The following is an 18,627-nucleotide window of genomic DNA, read 5'->3' as shown; positions in this document are numbered from 1 at the left end:
CACCAGGGTAGATTCAGCTTGGAAATTTGGAGACATTTCTTCGCACAAAGAGCAGTCAGGCACTGGGACGGGTTGCCCAGGGTGGTGGTGGAGTCCCCACCCTTGAGGAAATTCAAGGAAATGCTGGACGTGGTGCTCGGGGACGTGGTTTAGTGGGCGACACTGGTAACAGGGTGATCTCGGAGATCTCCTCCACCCTTAACCATTCTATGTCCACAAAGCTCACATGCTGCCGCAGAAAATGACCAGCTAAATTGAAACTGAAAGCACTGCTTAAAACTGAAACGGGAGTGAAAAGCTAATGACAAATCTCTGGTAGGAACAGGCGAGGGACTGGTGTGCCGCAGAGCCAATGCTGCGCGAGCCAACATACCTTCACGCTGTCTGGCTTCAGTCTTTTTCTCAGCAAAACTGCTGTTTAATGAACTTTCCACGTAAAACACAGGGCCCCAGTCTTCAGATTCACTTATCACAGATCGTACCTCATTGCTAACTGCAGGTGGTAATCTATCAGTTTTTCATTTTTCCCTGTTAGAAGCTAAGGATCGTGCTCATATGGGCTTAGGATGGCATCATTCTTAATGAGCTTTATGTACATTTTTAAGCCGTGAGTTGAACAGTAGTGCTCAGTTTTGATAGTGTCACAAGACCAGCCAGAGAGTTCTGAGTCAGTACGTCCGAATCATGAAAAGTATGAGCTGATATATGTAATAAACCCTTACTTGGCTGGACTTAATCTCTCTTCTGAGGCAGAAACAACCTATGCAAAATAGTATCTTGCATTAAAATATTACAGTACAGTGAATTAGGAAGATTGAGGGCCAGTCTTCAATAGTAAGTTGAGCAAATAATCACAATTTATTAAACTTTTTTTTTTTTTTTTCTGGCTCTGAAATATCGAGCTGAATCACTAAAGCTTAATCTTTGTCCCAGAAGGTGTTTGCATGGGAGATTATGTTGACCAGCTGCTTATTTTGCAATAGCTGTTAGGGTCAGTGGCTCCATACAAACATTCTGCGGCTTCTATAAACTGTAGCATGTGTTTAAGAATTGTTAGAGTATAAATAAAATGAATAAAGGTTATTTACCCTGCTACTGACTGCAACCTTCAGCAAAGCATACTAATGATGAATGAGCAGCCATCACACAGTGTCATGCAGGAAAATGCCAAGCTGGCACAAGTCACTTTGGTTTAGCAGAGGATCTGTCTTTCTGCCATCCCCTCAGGGTCAGCAATCGGTCCTGCTTGCTCTGTTGTATTGAAAGGAAGAAATTCATCCTCATGAGAGGTTTAAGGTAAAAAGGGCAACAAGAAACCTTTGGGAGACTGCAGCATCCAACACTGAAGTTGATGCCTAGTTTAACACACGAGGCTACAATACACTTTCAGGAGGTTTACTGGGAGCATGGTGGAGAGACGTGAGGTAGGGTAAGGCCTTTGGTCTGAAGAATGTCTCTAGCCAAACCTGCAACATGGCTTCTTTCAGCAGGTACATTATATATTTCAGCTGGTGGGTATGTCCCCCAGCTTTGTGGGGGACAAAGAGTAAAGGATATGGCTTCCCGGAACAAGGGGCCATCTGGAGCTGCAGCAATTTGAAGTGATGGATGACATGCTCCTGGTCTCCCATAAGCACAGACTGTGTCGATTCACAAAGAGCAGCGTTCTTCAGCTGGTGAGAATCTGCCTCCTCCTCAAAGATGGCTCATCATGCCTCAGAGGCATGATACACCCTGGAGTTTTCATCAAATGCCTTGGACTTATGCTAATGTGTACTGTTTTTTTTTTTTTGTTTGTTTGTTTTTTGTTTTTTTAAAAAAGGGGCAACCTTTCCATGTGTTATAGAGGTACTGCTCTTGGTTCATTCTTCATTTCATTGCCAAAATACCGATGAATTTATTTACCAGGGTTTGAGGACAGCTTTGCTGCATACTGAAAAAAAGACAGAATCATAGAAAAATTAAGGTTGGAAAAGACCTTCAAATCATCTAGTCCAGCCATGACCCTACTACCAATGTCACCCACTAAAGCATGTTTCTATGCAGAAGATCCAACTTTTCCTTGAACACCCTCAGCGACAGTGACTTAACCGCTTCCCTGTGCAGCCCGTCCCAATGCTTGACTGCTCTTGCTGAGAAGAAATGTCTCCTAATTTTTTTAATTGTTGAAGAGTAGTGCTCTTCGTTCAATTCTTTGTTTTAATTGTTGAAGTGTAGGGGCGTGATGTTTCCATTTTTCCACTCACCAGGGACATCACCCAAATGCCAGGACTTTTCAACTAGGATGGAGAGAGGTTTGACAACTCCATCAGCCAGTTCCCTCAGGACCCTGGGATTCATGTCATCAGGTCCCGTAGACCTGTCCCTGCTGAGATCCATCAGGTCTCGAACCTGCTCTTCACTTACAGTGGGTGGGACTTTGATCTCCCAGCCTCCATCTATGGGTTCAGGGCCATGAAAGACTTGGGAAGCCCGTCTACCAGTGCAGATGGAGGCAAAGAAATTGCTGAGTACCTCAGCCTTCTCCACGACTGTTGTTACCAATCACTCAGCTAGAGAAACCCGTTCCTAGGAGAAGAACTTAGCCACCTCTAATTGCTTACACACTCCTATTTTCAGCCCTCCCTCGGTCTATTTTCACAAATGTTAGAGGTGCACGGTGGCCCTCGGGGACTCCTCCTGTCACCCCAGCGCAGCAGATCGAAGGCAGCTGGGTCCTCTCTTGTGCTCTTCCTCGAGGCTCTGTGCAGAAGGGATGGCGCCTGTGGCACAAGGGCTGGGGGATGGGAAAGAAACACACACACACAACCCCTGAGAATTAGCAACAGAGTGGTTTATTGGCGGGACGTCTTGCAGGTAGGCATGTCCATGGTGCCTGGGGGCTCTGTCGCAAGCTAATGCTTGCGATGGGGCCGGCGCGATGACGAGTAGGGCACTAGGCGGGCACTCTTGCGACGTTCCTTGTGCGCTTGGAGAGTAGAGAGCAAGGACACGCCGCGGGGGTCCCAGCTCAGTTCTGGTGGAGGTGGATCCACCTCCATCGGCTCCTCCTCGTCTCTTGGGGGATCCGTCTCCATCGGCTCCACAGTGTTGGGCAGAAGGCTAAGCCAGTCCTTGGCTGGGACTGCCCAAACGGGCTGTCGTCCACTTGGCATGTTTTCAGGCCAGGGAGCAGATCCAGGGGCTCGTCCGCTTGCACTCCTTGGTGCAGTGCCTCCGTTGGCTTGATCTTCCTGCGTGCGACCACTGCCGGCATCTGATCTGTGGCCGTGGCTGGGTCCTGCACTGGTTTCCCTGGGGTAGGAATGCCTGTGCTCCCCGTGTCTGTCTGCCCGATGATAGTCCTCCGTTTGCCCCGTGCCACTGTGGCGGCTGTGGGAAGGCGCAGGGCCCCCGTCGCTGCGTGGTGGAGGGGATGACCTGTTCCTCGCATCGCTGCGGTGCCAGTGGTACCGCCGGTAGGTGTCTGGGCTTGCTTGATGGACGCGTCTCTGCTCCGTGTGGCTGGCTGGCTGATGTTCCTGCCTTCGCCTTGTGCCATCGTGGCGTGAGCTGGAAGACCCATTCCCCGAGTCGCTGTCTCGTCTAGGGGAAGGGCGACTCACGGCTTGGACTTGCTGGTGTCGGAGCCCGTCCTTGCTTGTTCCTGGCTGCACGCGATGCCTTCCATCAGGAGACCTTTCAGGCTGGGGTGCCGAGCCACGGGGTCGTTCACTTGCACGCCGAGGTGCCATGCCACTAGGAGGTGGATTTGCATTTGCGGCTCCAATGCTGCCGTCAGGTTTCTGGCCATGCCTGGATCCTGCACTGTGCTGGGGACTCTGGGCACGCCTCTGCTGCATGTGGCTGTCTGCCCAATGGACGTACCTTTGCCACTTGCCACTGTGGCGGCTCTGGGAAGGCCCAGGCCCCCCGTCACTGCGTGGTGGAGGGGATGGCCTCTTCCACGCATCGCTGCGGTGCCCATCGTGATGCTGATAGGAGTCTCTGCTTGCTCCATGGGCGCGCCTCTGCTCCATGTGGCTGCCTGCCCGATGTTCCTGCCTTCGCCCCATCCCGTTGCTCTGTGAATTGGAAGGCCCATGGCCTGAGTCGCTGTCTCGATAAGGGGAGGGACGGCACACGGCTTGGCCTTGCTGTTTGAGCCTGTCCTTGACGAGTCCTGGCTCTATGTGATGCCTTTTTTCCGTGCACTTTCTCGGCTGGGGTGCTGAGCCATGGCGTTGTTCATTTTCACGCCCAGGTCCCGTCCCACTCTGCGCCTCATTTCCATTTCTGGGCCCCACGCTGCCATCTTCTTTCTGGCTGTGCTTGGGCCCCACACTGCGTTGCGCGTTGTTGTTGCTCGCGTGCTCCTGGCGGCGGTCTGGCCGCTGGTCCTGCCGGTTCCTCACGCCGCCATTTGGACTGGAAGAAGGCCCAGGCCCCCTGTCACTGTGTGGCTGGGGGGCCGGCCTGTTCCTCGCATCCTTGTGGTACCCATGGTACCACTTGGGGGTGTCGCTGGGCTGGGTGCCAGAGCTGCCTTGGGCACTGGTGTCTGTCATGCCACTGGCTCTCTGCCTCCGCCCATAACTCTCCTCCATCTCCTTCTCCTTCCTAACAGCTGCCTTCGTTGCTGGTGCTCGCTGGGCCTGCAACGCTGCCCACTCACACCAACGAGGGCCGCCTCTCGCCTTGCTGCTTTGGCTCTTCCTCCTGCCGCCAATGCCGGCTCTCAGAGGGCCTCAAAGCTCAGCGAGTGCCGGGCCAGCGGTGGGGGTCCGCTTTTATAGGGCCCGCAGCAAGGGCGGGGCAGTGGTGGCCACTGTGACCTCAGGAAGCCTCTGTGATGCAGGGGCCCGTGCGTGGCCAATTTGGGGTAGCTGACGGCCCCTTGTGTGGGGCTGGCTCCCCCGGGCCATTTGGCTTGCCAGAGAGAAAGGCTGCCCCTCGGCCACGGGGATTGCCCTCCACCTCACATCCTGTGCCCTGGGTTTATTTTTCACGCCGCTTTTTATGGAATTTCATTCTATTGTTTACGGAAAACACAGTGCATCTTCAGCCCCAATGCCCATGTGTGCTTTATCCTCTGAGTGAAGAACTTCTTCCTCACATGGCATCTAGTCTAAATGTCCCCTCCATTTCTTCAAAGCCATTATTCCTTGTTCCATCACTACCCTCCCTGATAGAGCCCCTCTCCAGCTTTCTCTTAGGCCACTTTTATGGGTTAGCTTAGGCGGCAGAACTACAGGACCTTGCAAATGGCGGCCTTATCTGCCTTGTTCCACAGGATGTTTTCCAGCTCAGGCTCTAGCCTCTCATCAGTGTAACACGGAATCATAGAGACAGTAGGGTTGGAAAAGACCTCCAAGATCGTCTGGTCCAACCATCACCCCACCACAAATGTCACCCACTAAAGCATGTCTCTATGCACCAGGACAACTTTTCCTTGAACACCCTCAGCGACAGTGACTTGAATACCCTCTGACAGTGACTTCCCTGGGCAGCCCGTCCCACTGTTTGTCTGCTCTTGCTGAGAAGAAATGTCTCCTAATTGTTTTAATTGTTGAAGAGTAGTGCTCTTCGTTCAATTCTTTGTTTTAATCGTTGAAGAGTAGGGGCATGATGTTTCCATTTTTCCATCGGCAGGGACATTGCGCAAATTCTGCCACTTTTTGCCCAAATTGCCAGTTTTCTCCTCACAAAACTCGCTGCTCATGGCTTGGACGGGCGTATGCTTCGTTGGGTTAGAAACTGGCTGGATAGCTGGGCCCAAAGAGTCGTGGTAAATGGAGTCAAATCCAGCTGGAGGCCGGTCACTAGTGGAGTCCCCCAGGGCTCGGTGCTGGGGCCGGTCCTCTTTAATATCTTTATCGGTGATCTGGATGAGGGCATCGAGTGCACCCTCAGTAAGTTTGCAGATGACACCAAGTTAGGTGTGTGTGTCGATCTGCTTGAGGGTAGGAAGGCTCTGCAGGAGAATCTGGATAGGCTGCACCGATGGGCTGAGGCCAACTGCATGAAGTTCAACAAGACCAAGTGCCGGGTCCTGCACCTGGGCCGCAATAACCCCAAGCAGAGCTACAGGCTGGGAGAGGAGTAGTTGGAAAGGTGCCTGGCAGAGAAGGACCTGGGACTGTTGGTTGATAGTTCGCTGAATATGAGCCAGCAGTGTGCTCAGGTGGCCAAGAAGGCCAACGGCATCCTGGCTTGTATCGGAAGCAGTGTGGCCAGGAGGTCTAGGGAGGTGATTGTCCCCTGTACTCCGCTCTGGTGAGGCCGCGCCTCGAGTACTGTGTTCAGTTTTGGGTCCCTCGCTAAAAGAAGGACATGGAGGTGCTCGAGCGAGTCCAGAGAAGGGCGACGAAGCTGGTGAGGGGCCTGGAGAATAAGTCCTGTGAGGAGCGGCTGAGGGAGCTGGGCTTGTTCAGCCTGGAGAAGAGGAGGCTCAGGGGCAACCTTATCGCTCTCTACAGGTACCTCAAAGGACGCTGTAGCGACGTGGGGGTTGGTCTTTTCTCCCGCGTGCCTGGTGACAGGACGAGGGGGAATGGGCTAAAGTTGCACCAGGGGAGTTTTAGGTTGGATGTTAGGAAGAACTTCTTTACCGAGAGGGTTGTGAGGCATTGGAACGGGCTGCCCAGGGAAGTGGTGGAGTCACCATCCCTGGAGGTCTTTAACCTGGAGGTTCAGATGTAGAGCTTAGTCACACAGAATCACAGAATTACAGAATTTCTAGGTTGGAAGAGACCTCAAGATCATCGAGTCCAACCTCTGACCTAACACTAACAAGTCAACCACTAAACCATATCACTAAGCTCTGCATCTAAACGTCTTTTAAAATGTTTTAAAAGGGTGGGCAAAAAGTGAGAAGAGAAACATCACCAGGGCAGCTGACCTAAACCAACCAAAGGGCTATTCCATACCATATGATGTCACACTCAGCAATAAAAGGTGGAGACAGGAAGAAGAGGGGAGGGGTGGGCTCTCGTTGTGAAAACGTTGGTCCTCCTCCCGAACACCAAGCTACGTGCATTGAGGCCCTGCTTCAAGGACGTGGTCAATCATTGCTCATTTCTGGGAAGAAGAGACTAATTTCTTTCCTCTGCACTTCCACATAGCCTTCATTTGTTTTATGTGTTTGTCTTTCTCCCTTTTTTTATTTTCCCTTTCCCCCTCCCTTTTCCCCTCTCCCTTTTTATTTCCCTTTAGATAAATTGTTTAGTTCATAATAATCTTTATTGAATTATTATTATTATTTCCCTTTAATTAAATTATCCTTATCTCAACCCATGAGTTGTTCTTTGCTTTACTTCTCCCCCTCCTCATCTAAAGAGGGGGAGTGAGAGAGCGCTTCTGGGGTTTAGCTGCCCAGCACCGTAAAACCACCACACATCTGCAAACTTACTGAGGGTGCACTCGATGCCCTCATCCAGATCACCGATAAAGATATTAAAGAGGACCGGCCCCAGCACCGAGCCCTGGGGGACTCCACTAGTGACTGGCCTCCAGCTGGATTTGACTCCATTTACCACGACTCTTTGGGCCCAGCTATCCAGCCAGTTTCTAACCCAACGAAGCATACGCCCGTCCAAGCCATGAGCAGCGAGTTTTGTGAGGAGAAAACTGGCAATTTGGGCAAAAAGTGGCAGAATTTGCGCAATGTCCCTGCCGATGGAAAAATGGAAACATCATGCCCCTACTCTTCAATGATTAAAACAAAGAATTGAACGAAGAGCACTACTCTTCAACAATTAAAACAATTAGGAGACATTTCTTCTCAGCAAGAGCAGACAAACAGTGGGACGGGCTGCTCAGGGAAGTCACTGTCAGAGGGTATTCAAGTCACTGTCGCTGAGGGTGTTCAAGGAAAAGTTGGACCTGGTGCATAGGGACATGCTTTAGTGGGTGACATTTGTGGTGGGGTGATGGTTGGACCAGACGATCTTGGAGGTCTTTTCCAACCCTACTGTCTCTATGATTCCGTGTTACACTGATGAGAGGCTAGAGCCTGAGCTGGAAAACATCCGGTGGAACAAGGCAGATAAGGCCGCCATTTGCAAGGTCCTGTAGTTCTGCCGCCTAAGCTAACCCATAAAAGTGGCCTAAGAGAAAGCTGGAGAGGGGCTCTATCAGGGAGGGTAGTGATGGAACAAGGAATAATGGCTTTGAAGAAATGGAGGGGACATTTAGACTAGATGCCATGTGAGGAAGAAGTTCTTCACTCAGAGGATAAAGCACACATGGGCATTGGGGCTGAAGATGCACTGTGTTTTCCGTAAACAATAGAATGAAATTTCATAAAAAGCGGCGTGAAAAATAAACCCAGGGCACAGGATGTGAGGTGGAGGGCAATCCCCGTGGCCGAGGGGCAGCCTTTCTCTCTGGCAAGCCAAATGGCCCGGGGGAGCCAGCCCCACACAAGGGGCCGTCAGCTACCCCAAATTGGCCACGCACGGGCCCCTGCATCACAGAGGCTTCCTGAGGTCACAGTGGCCACCACTGCCCCGCCCTTGCTGCGGGCCCTATAAAAGCGGACCCCTGCCGCTGGCCCGGCACTCGCTGAGCTTCGAGGCCCTCTGAGAGCCGGCATTGGCGGCAGGAGAAAGAGCCAAAGCAGCAAGGCGAGAGGCGGCCCTCGTTGGTGTGAGTGGGCAGCGTTGCAGGCCCAGCGAGCACCAGCAACGAAGGCAGCTGTTAGGAAGGAGAAGGAGATGGAGGAGAGTTATGGGCGGAGGCAGAGAGCCAGCGGCACGACAGACACCAGTGCCCAAGGCAGCTCTGGCACCCAGCCCAGCGACACCCCCAAGTGGTACCATGGGTACCACAAGGATGCGAGGAACAGGCCGGCCCCCCAGCCACACAGTGACAGGGGGCCTGGGCCTTCTTCCAGTCCAAATGGCGGCGTGAGGAACCGGCAGGACCAGCGGCCAGACCGCCGCCAGGAGCGCGCGAGCAACAACAACGCGCAACGCAGTGTGGGGCCCAAGCACAGCCAGAAAGAAGATGGCAGCGTGGGGCCCAGAAATGGAAATGAGGCGCAGAGTGGGACGGGACCTGGGCGTGAAAATGAACAACGCCATGGCTCAGCACCCCAGCCGAGAAAGTGCACGGAAAAAAGGCATCACATAGAGCCAGGACTCGTCAAGGACAGGCTCAAACAGCAAGGCCAAGCCGTGCGCCGTCCCTCCCCTTATCGAGACAGCGACTCAGGCCATGGGCCTTCCAATTCACAGAGCAACGGGATGGGGCGAAGGCAGGAACATCGGGCAGGCAGCCACACGGAGCAGAGGCGTGCCCATGGAGCAAGCAGAGACTCCTATCAGCGTCACGACGGGCACCGCAGCGATGCGTGGAAGAGGCCATCCCCTCCACCACGCAGCGACGGGGGGCCTGGGCCTTCCCAGAGCTGCCACAGTGGCAAGTGGCAAAGGTACGTCCATTGGGCAGACAGCCACATGCAGCAGAGGCGTGCCCAGAGTCCCCAGCACAGTGCAGGATCCAGGCATGGCCAGAAACCTGACGGCAGCATTGGAGCCGCAAATGCAAATCCACCTCCCAGTGGCATGGCACCTTGGCGTGCAAGTGAACGACCCCGTGGCTCGGCACCCCAGCCTGAAAGGTCTCCTGATGGAAGGCATCGCGTGCAGCCAGGAACAAGCAAGGACGGGCTCCTACACCAGCAAGTCCAAGCCGTGAGTCGCCCTTCCCCTAGACGAGACAGCGACTCGGGGAATGGGTCTTCCAGCTCACGCCACGATGGCACAAGGCGAAGGCAGGAACATCAGCCAGCCAGCCACACGGAGCAGAGACGCGTCCATCAAGCAAGCCCAGACACCTACCGGCGGTACCACTGGCACCGCAGCGATGCGAGGAACAGGTCATCCCCTCCACCACGCAGCGACGGGGGCCCTGCGCCTTCCCACAGCCGCCACAGTGGCACGGGGCAAACGGAGGACTATCATCGGGCAGACAGACACGGGGAGCACAGGCATTCCTACCCCAGGGAAACCAGTGCAGGACCCAGCCATGGCCACAGATCAGATGCCGGCAGTGGTCGCACGCAGGAAGATCAAGCCAACGGAGGCACTGCACCAAGGAGTGCAAGCGGACGAGCCCCTGGATCTGCTCCCTGGCCTGAAAACATGCCAAGTGGACGACAGCCCGTTTGGGCAGTCCCAGCCAAGGACTGGCTTAGCCTTCTGCCCAACACTGTGGAGCCGATGGAGACGGATCCCCCAAGAGACGAGGAGGAGCCGATGGAGGTGGATCCACCTCCACCAGAACTGAGCTGGGACCCCCGCGGCGCGTCCTTGCTCTCTACTCTCCAAGCGCACAAGGAGCGTCGCAAGAGTGCCCGCCTAGTGCCCTACTCGTCATCGCGCCGGCCCCATCGCAAGCATTAGCTTGCGACGGAGCCCCCAGGCACCATGGACATGCCTACCTGCAAGACGTCCCGCCAATAAACCACTCTGTTGCTAATTCTCAGGGGTTGTGTGTGTGTGTTTCTTTCCCATCCCCCAGCCCTTGTGCCACAGGCGCCATCCCTTCTGCACAGAGCCTCGAGGAAGAGCACAAGAGAGGACCCAGCTGCCTTCGATCTGCTGCGCTGGGGTGACAGGAGGAGTCCCCGAGGGCCACCGTGCACCTCTAACATTTGTGAAAATAGACCGAGGGAGGGCTGAAAATAGGAGTGTGTAAGCAATTAGAGGTGGCTAAGTTCTTCTCCTAGGAACGGGTTTCTCTAGCTGAGTGATTGGTAACAACAGTCGTGGAGAAGGCTGAGGTACTCAGCAATTTCTTTGCCTCCATCTGCACTGGTAAACGGGCTTCCCAAGCCTTTCATGGCCCTGAACCCATAGATGGAGGCTGGGAGATCAAAGTCCCACCCACTGTAAGTGAAGAGCAGGTTCGAGACCACCTGATGGATCTCAGCAGGGACAGGTCTATGGGACCTGATGACATGAATCCCAGGGTCCTGAGGGAACTGGCTGATGGAGTTGTCAAACCTCTCTCCATCCTAGTTGAAAAGTCCTGGCATTTCACAGCATCACAGAATTTCTAGGTTGGAAGAGACCTCTAGATCATCAAGTCCAACCTCTGACCTAACACTAACAAGTCCTCCACTAAACCGTATCACTAATATTGTTGATACAAATACATCAACGCCAAACGGAGGACTAAGGAGAATCTCCATCCTTTACTGGATGCAGGGGAAAGCTTTATGATGAGAGATGAGGAAAAGGCGTAGGTGCTTAATGCCTTCTTTGCCTCAGTCTTTAGCGGCAATACCGGTTGTTCTCTGGATAGCCAGTACCCTGAGCTGGCAGAAGGGGATGGGGAGCAGAATGTGGCCCTCACTATCCACAAAGAAATCGTTGGCGACCTGCTACGGCACTTGGATGTGCGCAAGTCGATGGGGCCAGATGGGATCCACCCGAGGGTATTGAGAGAACAGGTGGAGGAGCTGGCCAAGCCGCTTAGCACCGTTTATCCGCAGTCCTGGCTATCGGGGGAGGTCCCAGTCGACTGGCGGTTTGACCTCAGTGCTGGGGAAGCTCATGGAGCACATTGTCGTGAGTGTCATCACGTGGCACTTGCAGGGCAAGCAGGTGGTCAGGCCCAGTCAGCATGGGTTTATGAAAGGCAGGTCCTGCCTGACGAACATGATCTCCTTCTAGGACCAAGTGACATGCTTGGTGGATGAGGGAAAGGCTGTGGATGTGGTCTGCCTTGATTTCAGCGAGGCTTTTGACACCGTTTCCCACAGCATTCTCCTCAAGAAACTGGCTGCTCGTGGCTTGGACTGGTGCAGGCTTCGTTGGGTTAGAAACTGGCTGGATAGCCGGGCCCAAAGAGTCGTGGTAAATGGAGTCAAGTCCAGTCAGAGGCCGGTCACTAGTGGCGTTCCCCAGGGCTCGGTGCTGGGGCCGGTCCTCTTTAATATCTTTATCGATGATCTGGGTGAGGGCATTGAGTGCACCCTCAGTAAGTTCGCAGATGACACCAAGTTAGGTGCGTGTGTCGATCAGCTTGAGGGGAGGAAGGCTCTGCAGGAAGATCTGGATAGGCTGCACCGATGGGCTGAGGTCAACTGCATGAAGTTCAACAAGGCCAAGTGCCAGGTCCTGCACCTGGGCCGCAATAACCCCAAGCAGAGCTACAGGCTGGGAGAGGAGTGGTTGGAGAGCTGCCAGACAGAGAAGGACCTGGGAGTATTGGTGGATAGTCGGCTGAATATGAGCCAGCAGTGTGCTCAGGTGGCCAAGAAGGCCAGCGGCATCCTGGCTTGTATCAGAAGCAGTGTGGCCAGCAGGGCTAGGGAGGTGATTGTCCCCCTGTACTCGGCTCTGGTGAGGCTGCACCTCGAGTACTGTGTTCAGTTTTGGGCCCCTCGCTACAAGAAGGACATGGAGGTGCTTGAGCGGGTCCAGAGAAGGGCGATGAAGCTGGTGAGGGGCCTGGAGAACAAGTCCTGTGAGGAGCGGCTGAGGGAGCTGGGCTTGTTCAGCCTGGAGGAGGCTCAGGGGTGACCTTATCGCTCTCTACAGATACCTCAAAGGAGGTTGTAGTGAGGTGGGGGTTGATCAGTTCTCCCACGTGCCTGGTGACAGGACGAGGGGGAATGGGCTAAAGTTGCACCAGGGGAGTTTTAGGTTGGATATTAGGAAGAACTTCTTTACCGAGAGGGTTGTTAGGCATTGGAACGGGCTGCCCAGGGAAGTGGTGGAGTCAGCATTTCTGGAGGTCTTTAACCTGGACGTTTAGATGTAGACCTTAGGGATATGGTTTAGTGGAGGACTTGTTAGTGTTAGGTCAGAGGTTGGACTCGATGATCTTGAGGTCTCTTCCAACCGAGAAATTCTGTGATTCTGTGATTCTGTGATATGAGCTACTCCTTAAAAAGTAGGGTGAGTTTCTGGGAAATCAGTATTTAATTAATACTTATACTATATGTATATATGTATAGTACTTGTGTGTGTGTGCATGTATACATATATACATATTTATATATATATATAAAGTTTCAGTTACTACTTAAGCCCATTACATACCCACCACAGTGTAATGCTCATATAATTTTCTTTGCAATAGAATATTAGAATCAAGCACACAGCAGGTGAGTGAGAAGGCTGAGCTACTGTGTATTGCAAAGAAACTCTGAGAAAACTCTGAGAAGCACTTTTTTATTTTTATTTTTTAAATTAGGGTTTTTATAAAACTCTAAACTTTGTCTAAGCAGAACAGATTTTTGTTGCTTTATTGTAAATATTAAGTTCTGAGTTGTGTGAACTGGGTGCATGCTTGGGACTAGTAGTTAGAAGAGCTGTGGGATTACCAGAGCTCTCAGCATCTTGGCCTTTTCGTGCAGTGACCTGTGCTTTTGCTCTGGAGCTTTCTCCCAGTTCAGGTCTTTTCAGTGACCCTGAGAGCACCTTCTGTGTAATGGTTTTCTTTATCTGCAGACAGGAATGAATTTGATGCGGTACGGATCACATTTAATGGATACGGAAACTGTATCCACTAAATAGGATATAGACTCACCTGCTTCTGAAATCAGCTGCCCTTAACAAACCTCAGTGTCTCTTACCAGGCGTGTTCACACCAGTAAGAGCCAGGAACAGAAGCAGAAGCAGCTGGTTGCTGTTGTGTCAGTTTTGCTCAGAACAACCTTGACATCAGGGAAGAAACAGTAGGAATTGCTGGAGGATCCACTAAATTTTGCCTTCTACAGGAGCACGATCTTTTTCAAATACTGAAAAAAAAAAAAAAAAAAAAAAAAAAAAGATGGCTGTGCAATTTATCTAACTTTCTTTTATCTTTGAGGCCTCAGCCCATAGTGTGAAGGCAAAAGATGCAGGACTAGCGCATGATTTTGTCCTTCTGTGCCAAGAAGCCCTGTGGCAGACAGGGCTGTGCTCACAAATGGGTCTTCCCTTGGGTGATCCAGGGACGTGATGGAAGTGTTGCACCATGTCTGGGAGTGACTGCCACGGTGCCCTTGCCTAAGGACAAGAAGTTCAGCCCTTCGTCAGTAAGTCATAACCGGGCTGAGCACCCAAAATACAAGGGGCAGGCTTGTTCTGTGTCCTCACCATCCTGAGTCATCGCTGCGTTGTGACACGTCCTCCAAGCCCTGGTATCAGGTTAGGGCGTGACGAGTTGGTTGTGATAAGGCAGCGAGTGTCTACAAATTACTTCATCCTGCAAAAGGGATGACTACAAGGTCGTATCTTTTCACCCGTTTCTTAGTGACTTGCCCTGGTTTTCGTCACCAGTTAAGGCTTCTTTTCAGGCAGGTGGTTGCACATAGGGGTACAGAAATGCTGTGTTCTGTGCCTGGGTATCTCACCCTTAAGGACAGGACATCTGTAAAAACTAAAAGGCATTTTGTCTTTGGTTAGGTCCACTACAGTTAAATAATGATATATATACAACATATATATATATGTTGAAGCTTTGCCCTTCCTTTTCCTTTGCTTCCCCAGCAATAAGAAATATTACTCAGCTAAAAAATATTTGTGTGTGTGTGTGTGAGAGAGCAATGATTTGGCTACACGGACAAGGTTACTTAGTCTCTGTTAGCTCTCTGGCATGTGTTTGTGTACCCAGTGCAGCGCTGCCTTGCCTTCCAGTGGGGTGTGACGTGTTTCTTTCTCAATGCCACGAGAGAGCAGGAGGCCGAGCTGAGAGGCTTGTGTGATACGAACAGGTGTGGCTTCAAAAGAAACTGCAGAGTGCTTCCAACAGGAACTTGTTCACCAGCAAAGTGTTTTCACAGTTATCTCCTCATAGGAGCGGGGCTGGCAAACAAATCCGCGTTGGTCAGTAAAGGTACGTGCGGCATGAAGCAATCAGTTTTCCCAAAAGGCAAAAAAAAAAAAAAGAAAAAGAAAACCCTCAGACTGGCCCCGAATCACTCTTAAATACTGAGTAACACTGCAAGCCAAAGGACAGGCAGCCTGTGAGCAGCAATTTTACAACCAGGGTCCAAAAAGTGATTCCAGACTGAAGTGATGCACTGCCAGTTATTGGGGAATATTGAACCCTGGCTGCAGCTACACCAGCCTAAACCTGGCCCAGTATGCCAGAAAACCAGTATTTTAAAAAGCCTGATCCCAAGGAATCAGGGAAATTTTCATTATTTATCCTAGAAATTAAAGAAGTTTTAAAGACAGATCGGTGCATAAGAAAATGTAGTGTGCATAAAATGGAAACAGAACGAAACTGCATTCTGCTTTCATGAACCTATGTAAAGTACCTAACTACAGGATGTTGCACATCCAATCACTTTAAATTCATTTATGTCTGTAACCTTTTGCAACTTTACCTGTATGTATGTAATTGAGCCTTTGCTGAGCAGGTGGTTGTTTCCTTAAAGACAAAGAACATCAATGACCTTCCTTATATACACTATTCCTTGATTTCAACTGCATTTCTGAGGGCTAGGAAAGCCGTTTCCAAGCCTATCATTTCAAGTTAACGTGATTTATAAATGTGCAGTGTGGTCTAATAGCATTGCACACAAAACTATTTAGCTTCTTTATTGCAATTTCCTTTCCCTTCTACTTAAAGTGTGTTGCACTCTCTGCAGAGAGTACAAAGAGACCAGACTGTTCCTCAAGGAGCTCTGGTCAGATTTTAGACACTACACAGGCAATAAACAAAGAGAGGAAGATAAAGAAGAGAAATCAAGGTTACGACTAACTTGCAGTTAGTTTTAAAGCAGACCCCATCAGAAATCCATTTCACAGTCTCTCTACAGCAAAGTAACAAGTATCAAATATAAAGATTGCGTCTCAAAACATGTCTAAGCACAGTAGCTCAATCAGTTTTATTATGATAATTCTAGAATAAGACAAATAAAACTGAAAGCAATAGCAGTATACTGAGAAATACACACCATATGACACTACAAATGTAGTTCTGAGTTTGAGCTATTTACAAAATTAGCAAATTAACACTTTCCCACTGTCCCCACTTACTCACCATCTCCAGTCTGCTGCTGGCCAGGATTAAAAAAATAAAAAATAAATAAATAAATGGAAGGTTGGTAGAGCATGTAAACAAAAATAAAAGGTTAGAATTTAAAAACAAATCGATACAAATATTTTTGTTATTACAGCAGAGCCTGCTTAAGCAAGCAACAGGAAAAGTGGAGCAAGCCAGGGAGGTGTGGGCACTCATGAACCTTGACAGTCACCAGAATATGTAGTAAGAATGTCATTCAGAAAAAAAAATAAATAAATATGTGGCAAGGTAGTTTGGAAATTTGCTGTATAGGTTCGGGGCATGTTGTCATTCTTCCGAATCCCATGTGCGTGTGTCCGTGTGCGCTGTGCCTGCAATAAGCCCATGTGTGCAGCTCACCAAACAGAGCACTCCTGGCCACCGAAACGATTCTCAGTGCAATGAACGAGCGGCCCTGCTGGCACAACGACCTGCAGGAATGCTTGGCCCACAGATGTACGTGTTTCTGCTGATATGAAATGAAGTGCAGCACTAGGGGCCATCACGGCCCTAAGAGTCTTATTGAGAATATCTGCAGCATACACTTGGATATCTGCAATGGCTGTGATTACAACGCCTTTGGTGCCAACCATGCCATCAGCAGTACACGGAAAGCAAATCTCCCCCTCCTTCCCAAAGCTTCGACTTGTTTTTCCTACTTTTTCCTCCATCTTACAGCCTTTTATGTTTTTTTTTTTTATTTTCATTCTGCCTTTTTAAGTGTAACAAATCTAGAAAGAACTCATTTTTTTGCAGTACGGACAGGGTTGCCATGCCATGCTGATTTGCAGCTGGCTCAGAATGGAGCAGGATTTTCTTTCTAATCAGGGAAGAGTGTTGTTCTGCCACCAAGACCATAGTCACTATCACCCCACAAGATGTTTTTCCTATGACACGCTTTAACCTGAGTCCTGGCATTACATCATCTGCAAGTCTTTAGAGTCATGCCTTTAAACATTGTCAGGAAAGCTTTCCAAGTTTGTGTCCATATCTCGCTTTTTTCATTAAGCTCTCCCAGATGGCAAGTGATATTTTAATCCTAACACTCTCTTGCCTTCCTCTTCTCTCTACACGGCAGACTTCTGATGAACCTTCTTGCAAGTAAGAATTTCATTTTTATGCAACATATTTTACAATCACAGGTCTTGGGAAAAAAAGAAAAAAAAAAAAAAAAGCTGATTTTCAACACTGTCAGAGAAAACAAATTCAACTGGTGTGAAATTTGGTAGAGCTTAAGAAAAACTCAACCACATTGATCTCATGGGGAGTGAGGCCACAACTTTTGCTTCCAAGCAGATTAAATTCCGTGTTTCTAGATGAAGGGAGAATGAACAGGAGAAATGCTATCCACATGTGGTTTAACTCAGTGCATGGGGAAATTGAATGACAGCTGCTTGGCTGGTGGACATAAGCAAAACATAGACAGGAGATGCCCTGACCTAGGTGTTAACTTCTCCCTACTGCTCAACAACTGTTTGGCATTATCTGACTTTTACTTTAGGCAGGGGCCCAGCATTCCCAGAGGTGCTCAGCTGGAGTACCAGACACACATTTTAGAAAGTGAAAACTTTTCTGTATTTATGCAAAAAGCAATCTCAACTCAGTAACTACATATATACAGATGATAAATGTATATACAGATAGCAGCACTTTAAAACAATATCATCCCTACCTGCGCCTGAGCGTAGCCCATGCTGTAATAATTTATACAGCAGCATAAGAGAATTTGACTCAAGAAGGCCGCTCCTTGTAACAAATCTCTGAGCTCCATACTCTTTACATCTTCCCCAGTGCTCTGTGATGTTTTGCTGTCTCTGTGGCATTTTGATGGGGAATGACCCAGTGAGTTTCAGCTGTGACAATGGGATCTTTCTGTCCACTTCTTGTTTGTACAGGGGTGTATGAACTTGCTGCATTAATCACAGAGGTGAAGCAACCGTGTCTCCGTGTCCCATTTCCTGTTAGCAAGTGTATGACTATCTATAGAGCTCTACTTACAAGATTTAAAAAATATTGCTACAGCTTGTTAACAGGACTTCATCAACCACAGTATCTCATAACCGCTCCGTATGAAAGTGCTCCCAAGTGCTAGGGTGTGTTCAAGAGGGCCTAGGGAAAATACTGTCCAAACCCACATGAAGCAATAGTCAACAAGATGCCTTCTTTTAACTCTGTTTAACAACCCCTGCTTGCCTGTGCCTTTCCTGTTGTGATCCTGCCTGTTCCCGATGAGCCATGAGCAGGCACTGCTGCAGCGCTGGAAATTCTGCCAGGGGTGTCTTGGCATCATCCTCACGTGCCTGGCTTACTTCGTCCTGAAGTCATGACTGCAGAGCGTGCACATGGGGAAGCACGCTTCAGCTGTGATCTTTTCCACACTCTGCTCCTTTTTTTGTGCGAATGTTATCACAGAAATTAACTGTTCCCTTCCCATTTTGAATATTTAAAAGGCATCCTTTTTCAACCTGTAGAATGATTAAGAACGATTTATTCTCAGAACACTTCAGTGAGGCAAGTAGCAATTAGCAGTATTTTGCCAAAAGGATAATTGAGGTATAAAGTTTAATGGACCACATATGGCAATATGACAATCAAAGTCTTATTTTTATTTATTCTTTTGAGCTATCCGGAAAG

Source organism: Anas acuta, chromosome Z, assembly GCF_963932015.1.
Source record: "Anas acuta chromosome Z, bAnaAcu1.1, whole genome shotgun sequence".
NCBI lineage: Eukaryota > Metazoa > Chordata > Aves > Anseriformes > Anatidae > Anas > Anas acuta.
This window is presented reverse-complemented; position numbering follows the sequence as displayed.